The sequence below is a fragment of the Engystomops pustulosus genome, chromosome 10 (assembly GCF_040894005.1).
Source record: "Engystomops pustulosus chromosome 10, aEngPut4.maternal, whole genome shotgun sequence".
Taxonomy (NCBI): Eukaryota; Metazoa; Chordata; class Amphibia; order Anura; family Leptodactylidae; genus Engystomops; species Engystomops pustulosus.
Window position 1 is genome coordinate 89,983,289 of NC_092420.1, and position 12,761 is coordinate 89,996,049.

At 50.5% G+C, this 12,761-nt stretch overlaps 1 protein-coding gene across 5 annotated transcripts in view; it reads right to left on the minus strand.

Moving 5' to 3' along the window:
- Positions 1-12,761, minus strand: part of ERI3 (ERI1 exoribonuclease family member 3) — a 329,148-nt gene that overhangs the window by 152,162 nt on the left and 164,225 nt on the right. For all 5 annotated transcript variants that reach the window (XM_072127565.1, XM_072127563.1, XM_072127564.1 and 2 more), the window contains one exon: positions 2,943-3,063. The gene's annotated coding sequence lies outside the window, so the exon portion shown is untranslated. The remainder of the gene's footprint in view (positions 1-2,942; positions 3,064-12,761) is intronic.

Sequence of the window (12,761 nt, forward strand, 5' to 3'; positions counted from 1 at the left end):
GGGTGGGGTTGCAAAATAAAAATCTATTAAGTAATTGATTTTTACAGGTTTTTTTGTGTTTTATATCAAAAAACACAGATAACATGTTACTTATGTTCTATGGGTCAGTACGGTTAAGTTGATATCGCATTTATATAGCTTATGTTTGACTTGTACTACAAAATAAAAACTCATTTGGACGAGTTGTATGTTTTATTGGTAGCTTGCAGGAGTATATGTGACTTTTTGATCACTTTTTAAGGTGTTTTTTTGATTGTTAGGATGTGCAAAAATCATAATTTTTATGTATTTTTTTCGGGCGTTCACTATACGGGTTCAGTAATGATTTTATTTTATTGAAGGGGTTGTTACAGACGTGGCGATACCCAATATGTGCCGTTTGTGTGGTTTGTGCTGGGTCTGACCCAGGATGCAGTAAGAAAAGGCAGCCCTCTGGTCCTTCATCAGACACTGGGGCTGCCATGGAGACAATCGGCACCCCCATACTCGAGATGGGCGCCTAAAGAGTTAAACAGCCGGTATCACAACTATCGCGATTCCAGCTGTCATGTACAGCCGGCCTCCTGCACGGGTCGCACAGGCTCAGAAGCAGATGTTGGGGAACGTCATGGTGTCGCAAAGGGGTTAAAGGTTTTATGCAAATGAGAACAATTCTGTCTGCATTAATTGCCAAAAAGGGGAGTATTTATTAGGCGTATAAGCCCTGAAATAATGACAGATAACTAGCGTTTGAATGCTAGCGTTTGATAAATACCCCCCACCCCCCAATGTGCAAATCCAACCTTACATTGTAACTTGCCATTCAGGGTTCTGGGAAAGCTGGGTGATGGTAAAGTGTGAGCTTTCAAGGGCAAGATATAAGTAAGAATAATGTGTATAATGTCAGGAAATTTCCTGCAGCGGACTGCTACCACTATGGGTCAGAGTCCCTGCAGAGCGTTGCAGCTCCCAGAGGTGATAACACCCAGGACACAAATCTCCCATCCGATGAGCTCCCATATTTCCTATATGTCTGTGTTGATGCTGGAATGACCTCTGACCTGCCCCGGACACAAGCCCTGCCCCTGCGGCAGCTACGGTCCATCATACATCTCCTGCGTGTGTGACCGCATCCTGAACCGAAGCGCGGCCTCAGCCTCAGTGACACCGGAGCCATCAGCGGCGCCGACCTCCCATCTGTCTCCCGGCTGCCGCTCCCTTAAATTCTCCATTTTGATTTTAATCCAGATTTATGGCGAGGGCGGCTTATGAAAACACAGTGTGGCGGTAAATTGGCGTCCTTATGTGCGGCCGCGCGAGCGCCTATAAAGCTGCCACCCTGTAAACAAATAGCCCTATATAGAGCGCAGTGATTACAGTGGCGGCTCTCAGGAGGACACTACAGCCGCCTCATATTATTCTCCATATCCTTTACTCCCCACTCACCATCCATCCTGCCCTATTCACACCTCACCGGGGTTAACCCTGCGTGTCCTGCAGACCTCAGAGATGTCACTGCGCTGCCGCACTTCTTATAGCCACTCTCTAGCTGATAAAGGTGTCATGGCGTCCTGGAATTAGGATCCAGGTGTAACAGCAACAGCGGTCCTTGTTGCTCCCATCATAAGAGAAGATAACAGAGAGTCACAGCACAGGAGAGGCTGCAGAATTGTGAGCTCATGTGTAGCACCAGCCCTTATTATGTCTCCTTTTCTTCGTCTACCTGGCTGCAGTAGTGATAAGTGATATTTTACCACACAATAACTACTAAGTAAAAATAAAAAGTATACTTACCTCTGTCTCCTCTTCTCCGGTGCAGAGGCGTAGTCTATGTGTGATGACGCGTCTGCTACTTCAGGTCTTTGAACTGGTGCAGGCGGAAGCGGCATCATGTCCGACTAGGCCGCATGCTGGCAGGCCGTGAGATGGAGAGCAGGGATCAAAAGCAGAAAGGTGAGATTCATCCTGGAGCCCAGTTTCTTCCTGGTTGGATCCCACCACTTAATGTGATAATGGAGGGGGCCCATGACCTAGTACACGGACCAGATGCAGGGCAGTGTAGGCTGACACCATTTTTGTCCTGCATGTGTTCCTGTGGCTGTCCCATTACTGTGATTTGGAACCATGACCGATGTGGGCCCCCTTTTCCTGTGTGCCCGGTCACGGTCGCACCCCCTGTGATCAAGATTCATACACGAGTCCAAGGGCTTTAACCTGTGAAGCTCTAGTGACGTCTGTGACCAAAAGATGTAATAGGTGGAAAATAATGGAGGCCACACACATATTCACACTTTAGGCACAATTGGGCAGATTTACTTACCCGGCCCATTTGCGATCCAGCGGCGCGTTCTCTGCGGTGGATTCGGGCCGGCCAGGATTCATTAAGGCAGTTCCTCCGACGTCCACCAGGTGGCGCTGAAGAGCATCGGAACGCACTGGAGTACACCGAGCCGGGCTGAGTGAAGGTAAGCGCGTGCCGAGCGACACATTTTTTTTTTAAAATGCTGCGTTTTTTCAGAATCCGTCGGGTTTTCGTTCGGCCACACCCCCCCCCCCCCCATTTCTGTCGAGTGCATGCCAGCGCCGATGCGCCAAAATCCGATCGCGTGTGCAAAAATCCCGGAGCAATTCAGGGGAAATTGGCGCAAATTGGAAATATTCGGGTAACACGGCGGGAAAACGCAAATCGGGCCCTTAGTAAATGACCCCCAATTTGTCACATAGTTGTATTGTCACTTGTGTGCAGTTTGTTTAATGGCACCACATTTACAATGCTGTACCGGCTGCAGACTGACTACTTTGTATTGTAATTTGGTACCAAGGGTTATACTGGGTAGGAACCAGAAAGCAGAGAAAGAAGGTAGGGGGTCCACACATGCATTGATGTTACAGATATGATGTATAAGAGGTGAAAACAATAGGATTTACACATGTATAAAGAAAACTCTTGTGGGTAGATTTACCTTAGGGCTCATTTAGAGCCGCTGCACATTCGCAAAACATAGACGTGTGATATCCTTGTTCAGTCCATATTGTATCCGCATTTGTTTTTTCATGTCCTTATTTCTTCCGTCTTTTTCACACCTGCAAAAAAAAGAAAAAAACAGATGGGTTTCTAATCTACTTTTTGTAAACCATGCATATGGATTTATGCTGCAGGGGAGACTATATAGCATCTTCCTTCATCCACTGCTGTCAACTAATGGTCAATCAATAGATGTCACCATTGGAGCCACACAGACACCTCCAGAGAGGATCCACAGGAGGGAAAGACACAGACACCTCCAGAGAGGATCCACAGGAGAGAAAGACACAGACACCCCCAGAGAGAATCCACAGGAGGGAAAGACACAGACACCTCCAGAGAGGATCCACAGGAGGGAAAGACACAGACACCCCCAGAGAGGATCCACAGGAGAGAAAGACACAGACACCTCCAGAGAGAATCCACAGGAGGGAAAGACACAGACACCTCCAGAGAGGATCCACAGGAGGGAAAGACACAGACACCCCCAGAGAGGATCCACAGGAGAGAAAGACACAGACACCTCCAGAGAGGATCCACAGGAGGGAAAGACACAGACACCACCAGAGAGGATCCACAGGAGAGAAAGACACAGACACCCCCAGAGAGAATCCACAGGAGGGAAAGACACAGACACCCCCAGAGAGGATCCACAGGAGAGAAAGACACAGACACCTCCAGAGAGGATCCACAGGAGGGAAAGACACAGACACCTCCAGAGAGAATCCACAGGAGGGAAAGACACAGACACCTCCAGAGAGAATCCACAGGAGGGAAAGACACAGACACCCCCAGAGAGGATCCACAGGAGAGAAAGACACAGACACCTCCAGAGAGGATCCACAGGAGGGAAAGACACAGACACCACCAGAGAGGATCCACAGGAGGGAAAGACACAGACACCACCAGAGAGGATCCACAGGAGGGAAAGACACAGACACCTCCAGAGAGGATCCACAGGAGGGAAAGACACAGACACCTCCAGAGAGGATCCACAGGAGAGAAAGACACAGACACCTCCAGAGAGGATCCACCGGAGGGAAAGACACAGACACCCCCAGAGAGGATCCACAGGAGGGAAAGACACAGACACCACCAGAGAGGATCCACAGGAGGGACACAGACACCTCCAGAGAGAATCCACAGGAGGGAAAGACACAGACACCACCAGAGAGGATCCACAGGAGGGACACAGACACCTCCAGAGAGGATCCACAGGAGGGAAAGACACAGACACCTCCAGAGAGGATCCACAGGAGGGAAAGACACAGACACCTCCAGAGAGGATCCACAGGAGGGAAAGACACAGACACCCCCAGACAGGATCCACAGGAGGGAAAGACACAGACACCTTCAGAGAGGATCCACAGGAGAGAAAGACACAGACACCCCCAGAGAGGATCCACAAGAGGTAAAGACACAGACACCTCCAGAGAGGATCCACAGTAGAGAAAGACACAGACGCCCCCAGAGAGGATCCACAGGAGGGAAAGACACAGACACCCCCAGAGAGGATCCACAGGAGGGAAAGACACAGACACCCCCAGAGAGAATCCACAGGAGGGAAAGACACAGACACCTCCAGAGAGGATCCACAGGAGAGAAAGACACGGACACCTCCAGAGAGGATCCACAGGAGGGACACAGACACCTCCAGAGAGGATCCACAGGAGGGAAAGACACAGACACCTCCAGAGAGGATCCACAGGAGGGAAAGACACAGACACCTCCAGAGAGGATCCACAGGAGGGAAAGACACAGACACCCCCAGACAGGATCCACAGGAGGGAAAGACACAGACACCTTCAGAGAGGATCCACAGGAGGGAAAGACGCAGACACCCCCAGAGAGGATCCACAGGAGAGAAAGACACAGACACCCCCAGAGAGGATCCACAGGAGGGAAAGACACAGACACCTCCAGAGAGGATCCACAGGAGGGAAAAACACAGACACCCCCAGACAGGATCCACAGGAGGGAAAGACACAGACACCTTCAGAGAGGATCCACAGGAGGGAAACACGCAGACACCCCCAGAGAGGATCCACAGGAGAGAAAGACACAGACACCTCCAGAGAGGATCCACAGGAGAGAAAAACACAGACACCTCCAGAGAGGATCCACAGGAGGGAAAGACACAGACACCCCCAGAGAGGATCCACAGGAGAGAAAAACACAGACACCTCCAGAGAGGATCCACAGGAGAGAAAGACACAGACACCTCCAGAGAGGATCCACAGGAGGGAAAGACACAGACACCTCCAGAGAGGATCCACAGGAGGGAAAGACACAGACACCCCCAGAGAGGATCCACAGGAGGGAAAGACACAGATACCTCCAGAGAGGATCCACAGGAGGGAAAGACACAGACACCCCCATAGAGGATCCACAGGACGGAAAGACACAGATACCCCCAGAGAGGATCCACCGGAGGGAAAGACACAGACACCTCCAGAGAGGATCCACAGGAGGGAAAGACACAGACACCCCCAGAGAGGATCCACCGGAGGGAAAGACGCAGACACCTCCATAGAGGATCCACAGGAGGGAAAGACACAGACACCCCCAGAGAGGATCCACCGGAGGGAAAGACACAGACACCTCCATAGAGGATCCACAGGAGAGAAAGACACAGACACCTCCAGAGAGGATCCACCGGAGAGAAAGACACAGACACCTCCAGAGAGGATCCACAGGAGGGAAAGACACAGACACCTCCAGAGAGGATCCACAGGAGGGAAAGACACAGACACCTCCATAGAGGATCCTCAGGAGGGAAAGACACAGACACCTCCAGAGAGGATCCACAGGAGGGAAAGACACAGACACCCCCAGAGAGGATCCACAGGAGGGAAAGACACAGACACCCCCAGAGAGGATCCACAGGAGGGAAAGACACAGACACCCCCAGAGAGGATCCACAGGAGGGAAAGAAAATGACACCCCCAGAGAGGATCCACAGGAGAGAAAGACACAGACACCTCCAGAGAGGATCCACAGGAGGGAAAGACACAGACACCTCCAGAGAGGATCCACAGAAGGGAAAGACTTAGACACCCCCAGAGAGGATCCACAGGAGGTAAAGACACAGACACCTCCAGAGAGGATCCACAGGAAAAAAAGACACAGACGCCCCCAGAGAGGATCTACAGGAGGGAAAGACACAGACACCTCCAGAGCGGATCCACCAAAGAGAAAGACACAGACACCTCCAGAGAGGATCCACAGGAGAGAAAGACACGGACACCTCCGGAGAGGATCCACGGGAGGGACACAGACACCTCCAGAGAGGATCCACAGGAGGGAAAGACACAGACACCTCCAGAGAGGATCCACAGGAGAGAAAGACACAGACACCTCCAGAGAGGATCCACAGGAGGGACACAGACACCTACAGAGAGGATCCACAAGAGGGACACAGACACCTCCAGAGAGGATCCACAGGAGAGAAAGACACAGACACCTCCAGAGAGGATCCACAGGAGGGACACAGACACCTCCAGAGAGGATCCACAGGAGGGAAAGACACAGACACCTCCAGAGAGGATCCACAGGAGAGAAAGACACAGACACCTCCAGAGAGGATCCACAGGAGAGAAAGACACAGACACCTCCAGAGAGGATCCACAGGAGGGAAAGACACAGACACCCCCAGAGAGGATCCACAGGAGGGAAAGACACAGACACCTCCAGAGAGGATCCGCAGGAGGGAAAGACACAGACACCTCCAGAGAGGATCCACCGGAGGGAAAGACACAGACACCTCCAGAGAGGATCCACAGGAGGGAAAGACACAGACACCTCCAGAGAGGATCCACCGGAGAGAAAGACACAGACACCTCCAGAGAGGATCCACAGGAGGGAAAGACACAGACACCTCCAGAGAGGATCCACCGGAGGGAAAGACACAGACACCTCCAGAGAGGATCCACCGGAGAGAAAGACACAGACGCCCCCAGAGAGGATCCACAGGAGGGAAAGACACAGACACCCCCAGAGAGGATCCACAGGAGGGAAAGACACAGACACCCCCAGAGAGAATCCACAGGAGGGAAAGACACAGACACCTCCAGAGAGGATCCACAGGAGAGAAAGACACGGACACCTCCAGAGAGGATCCACAGGAGAGAAAGACACGGACACCTCCGGAGAGGATCCACGAGAGGGACACAGACACCTCCAGAGAGGATCCACAGGAGGGAAAGACACAGACACCTCCAGAGAGGATCCACAGGAGAGAAAGACACAGACACCTCCAGAGAGGATCCACAGGAGAGAAAGACACAGACACCTCCAGAGAGGATCCACAGGAGAGAAAGACACAGACGCCCCCAGAGAGGATCCACAGGAGGGAAAGACACAGACACCCCCAGAGAGGATCCACAGGAGGGAAAGACACAGACACCCCCAGAGAGAATCCACAGGAGGGAAAGACACAGACACCTCCAGAGAGGATCCACAGGAGAGAAAGACACGGACACCTCCAGAGAGGATCCACAGGATAGAAAGACACGGACACCTCCGGAGAGGATCCACGGGAAGGACACAGACACCTCCAGAGAGGATCCACAGGAGGGAAAGACACAGACACCTCCAGAGAGGATCCACAGGAGAGAAAGACACAGACACCTCCAGAGAGGATCCACAGGAGGGACACAGACACCTCCAGAGAGGATCCACCGGAGGGAAAGACACAAATCTTCAGCAATAGAAGATACAAAAAGAAGATGAAGAATAGAAACAGAGGAGATAACAGAGAAAAAGAAGATGAACCTAAGAATGAATCGGATTCCATCATCATCTTTATCCTGTTACTATTTATCATCTGTTATTATTATTTTTAGGTTGATATTTTCTGTATTTAAGAATCTTTGGAGCCTAATTTTTTTTTTTCTATCTGCAGAGTGTTTATTGCACAATTCATATTTTTAGGGAAGGTAAAATTATAAATGTAGATGGTAAGAAGCTGGAGCAGATGTGGCACCATCTCACCCACAGACTGCAGCAGTATACACCTCTGTCTTATACTCCCAATCTTCTGTACATCCTGTGCCATGTAATGAGCCCATACAGTGATTCCCTTTAATTGACAGGCCTGAGGCTCCCAAATTACCATTGCTGTATACATCTGTCGCCCCCACTCCATGTCATTATATGAGGCTCCAAGTTATCATTGTCCCTGCGCCTCTTCTGCCTCCTTTAATCCTCCATCATGTATGACAGCGAGCGACGTCCTTATCACAAGTGTCATCTCTGGAAGTTTAATAATGTTATTATAAGTCATACATAATATCCCTCCTCTGTCAATATTCTGCTGCTGGTGCAGTCACTGTGTACATACATGACATTACTTATCCTGTACTGATCCTGAGTTACATCCTGTATTATACTCCAGAGCTGCACTCACTATTCTGCTGCTGGTGCAGTCACTGTGTACATACATGACATTACTTATCCGGTACTGATCCTGAGTTACATTCTGTATTATACTCCAGAGCTGCACTCACTTTTCTGCTGCTGGTGCATTCACTGTGTACATAGATGACATTACTTATCGTGTACTGATCCTGAGTTACATCCTGTAAATCTTTTATTTTATATATAAAAATGAAAAACATTACAACAATAAACATAAATCAAGCCATAACTTCTGGCAAAACAAAACAATAATAATAATAACAAAACAATAATACAAACTAAAAGAGACTTACGAAAATCTCCTGGCCCAGCCACACACACACCACACAATCAGCATTATAAAACAAAACCTTCACCCAATCCCACCACCTAATTTTTTTTTTTTTTTTTTTTTTTTTTTTTTATAATTTTTTACAATAATTTTTTTTTTTTTTTTTTTTCCATAAATAACTAAAGAATACGCAGCAAATAAAAGACAAACAGGAAATAAAAACATTAAATATAACTAACTAAATCCCACGCCCATCACCCTCCCACCCAGACACTGGTCTAACGTCCAAAGTTCGCGCTATATAGTCCAGACCAGTGCCCAGGATCATATTGTCCAAATCCCATCCACCCCCCTCCCAACCTAACACCCTAACACCAACACCCCAAAACCAACCAACCTATATACACATTAACTATAACTACATAAATACACACTGTACACAAAATACAAACACATTAAACATATCAACATAACAAACCAACCACATAAAGCCCAGGTTCGGCGCCTGCAAGCCCCTACATCACTATAACCTCAGATACAAAACAAAAATCTACAGTGTCAGCTTCAGCCCAACACCAGGAGCGGAGATGACAGACTAAGGGACACTAAAGGAGAACCCCCTCCAAAGGAGAGAGGCCCTCCCCGTGCCCAGCCTCTCATACTCCAGAGAGCGCACCTTCACCAGGTCACCCAGAATGTTCCTAACCACCTCATCCACCGGGAGGATTTTACGCTGCGTCGATACTAAACACCGTGCGTTCCACGTGTGGTACCTGACCACTAGACTGACTAAGAATAACGTGCAGCGGTCCCGGCCACCCAGGCCTCTGAATGCTCCATAGGCCCACTCCGCATAGGAGAGACCGGCCAACCCGGGCCAATGGATGGAAGCGCCCACCCGGTTGTACACCTCTGTGTTAAAGGGGCACTGAAGCAGGAAGTGGTCCATGCTCTCCAGCAGGCCACCGCACTCCTCCCGGGGACAACCCCTTTCCTCAGAGCTCCTACACTTCAGATTGTCCCTCACACACAGCTTTCCATGGAAGCAGCGCCAAGTCAAGTCCCAAAACTTCAAGGGGATCCTGATGGAATTCAAAAGACCTAAACCCACCCCAAGATCCCGACTTGGGCAATCCCTGAGGGCCAGAGGCTTCTGGAAATGGGTCAACAGAACCCTTTTGTCAAGGACTTTCCTCGACATGGTCCTGATCTCCCACATTCCCAGACCCCACCGGCGAATCACCTTCAGAACCGGGGTAGCGTAAGCCGGAAGATGCCCATGTGGTGTACGAAGATCCTTCACTCGCCCTCCTGTCTCCCATTCCTGGAAGAAAGGCCGAAACCATCCCCTGCAGGAGTATACCCACGGAGGAGCCCTCTCTTTCCAGAGGTTTGCGATATTGATCTTAAGAAAGGTATTCACTAGGAACACCACAGGGTTGACCATACACAACCCTCCTTGTCTCCTCGTGCGGTAAGTAACCTCCCTCTTGATTAGGTTCAGCCTATTCCCCCATAACAGCTGGAAGAACAGACTGTAGACCCGAGTCCAGAGGGGTTCTGGCAACATGCACACACTGCCCAGATATATCAGCAATGGGAGCAGGTAAGTTTTAATCAAGTTCACCCTTTCCCTGAGGGTCAAAGACCAACCCTTCCACTGGTCCACCTTCTGGGCGGCGATCTTAAGCCTGCCGTCCCAGTTTTGCATGGGGTAATCCCCCTGGCCAAATTCGATGCCGAGAACTTTGGCAGAGTCTTGGGGCCCTGGAAGAGTGTCCGGGAGATCAAACCCTGGATCCCCCTCTCCCAGCCAGAGACTCTCACACTTATCCCGGTTGATCTTGGACCCAGAAGCCTCTGAGTAGCGGTCAACCTCTGACATCACCCATTGCGCCTCCCCTCTCGAGGACACAAAAACGGTGACATCATCAGCATACGCTACCACCCTTAGAGTGGCTTCCGGTGCCGCCCGGTCCATCCCGACTCCCACCAACGGCCCACGATCAACCCTCCTAAGGAATGGGTCAATCGCAAACACGTATAGAAGTGGGCTCAGAGGACAACCCTGGCGAACACCAGACCCAACCTCAAAAGAGCGGCCAATCCAACCGTTCACAAGCGGGAAACTCTCTGCCCCTGCGTACAAAACCTTTAGCCAATTGACAAACTCCCCCGGCAGGCCATACCTCAGAAGGACAGACCAGAGGTACTCGTGGTTAACCCGATCAAACGCTTTTGCCTGATCCAAGGACAGCAAGTACCCCTTCCAGTTACCAGCCCTGCCCTGCTCCACTGCCTCCCGGACACAAAGCACAGCACTAAATGTACTACGGCCTGGAACAGAGCAGTGCTGGGTCCCCGAAAGGAGCCGGGGTGCAAACTGCACCAGCCGATTAAACAGCACCTTTGCCAAAACCTTTCTGTCCGTATTGAGAAGCGCTATGGGACGCCAGTTCTCAATACGAGATCGGTCCTTACCCTTTGACAGGATGATCAGGGCTGACCTCCTCATTGACTTCGGCAGAGCGCCCGAGGAAAGACACTCATTGAATACCTCAGTCAAGAGGGGAACCAAGGCGTCCTTAAAGGTCTTATAAAACTCAGATGTTAAGCCATCCGGACCTGGCGATTTCTTGAGGGCGAGCCCTTCAATCGCCAGGCTGACTTCCTCTTCCCTGATCATCTCTATCAAAACATCAAGAGAGGGGTCTACTCCTGGCGCAGGGACAGTTTCAGCCAGGAAAGCCGACATCACATCCCGATCTAGATCCTTCCTGCCCAAGAGGTGTGAGTAGAAGGATCTGACGACCTCCAGAATCCCTGATCTGGACCTTTTCAGGGATCCCGTACTGTCAACCAGTCCCGTGACAACTTTACCATTCACTGACATCTTGCAGTTTCTGTAAGGGTCGGGCGAGCGGTATTTCCCGTAATCCCTCTCAAAAACCAAAGATGCGTGTCTATCGTACTGACACCTCTTCAGCAAGGATTTCACTCTGGAGATGTCCTCACGACTACCTCCAGTCGAGACGAGATGCTCGAGTTTCCTCCTCAGGCCCTGATACAGGCGGTACCTGTCCAGGCTCCTGAGGCTCGAGAGCTGGCGGAAGAATCTCGCCACCCTTTTCTTGAGCATCTCCCACCACTCTGACTTACTGCTACAAAGGCCCAGCAATGGTACCTGGCTCTGAAGAAAGTCCTCAAAGGATTGTCTTATCTCTGCTTCTTCCAGGAGAGACGAATTGAGCTTCCAGTAGCCTCTTCCCATCCGGGGGGTCTCTGTAACATTCAGAGAAAACAAAATTAAACAGTGGTCGGAGAACTCCACCTCAACAACGGACACTGCTGAAGAGATGGCTTCCTCCTTTAAATAAAACCTGTCTATTCTAGACCTGCAGCTACCCCTATAATAGGTGAACCCCGCGTGGCCTGGGGTGTGCCGGATGTGGACATCCACCAGGCGAGCCTCACTGGCTATGCTATTAAGAGCGACGCTATCATAAGTCAGCTTGTCTCTGGAACCTCCCCTATCCTGGGACCTCGTGACAGCATTGAAGTCCCCTCCAAAGACCACCTGCCGACTTGTAAAAAGGTAGGGCTTGATCCTCATAAAGAGACACTTCCTGTCCCACTTGGACTGGGGACCATAGATGTTAATAAGACGAAGTTCTTGTCCCTTCATGAGGACATCCAGGATCAGGCACCTCCCCATTTCTAACTCAATAACTCGTCGGCATTCTACCGGTGCGGTAAAAAGGACCGCCACTCCGCTATACGGCTCGGCCGCAAGAGACCAATAGGAAGGCCCGTGTCTCCATTCCCTCTTAGCTTTAAACACGGCCGCCAAATCTGGCAGCCTGGTCTCCTGCAAAAATAAAATGTCGGCTTCAACACGGCCGAGAAAATCAAAGGCCGCAAATCTAGCCGCATCAGACTTAATGCTGGCGACATTAATGGACGCCAGCGTCAACGGAGTGGGTGCCGCCATCATGAGTGATTGAGTTAGACGGCTTTTTTCTTACTACCTCCCTTCCCTCTACTGTCCTCTGAGGATGATCCCTTTTC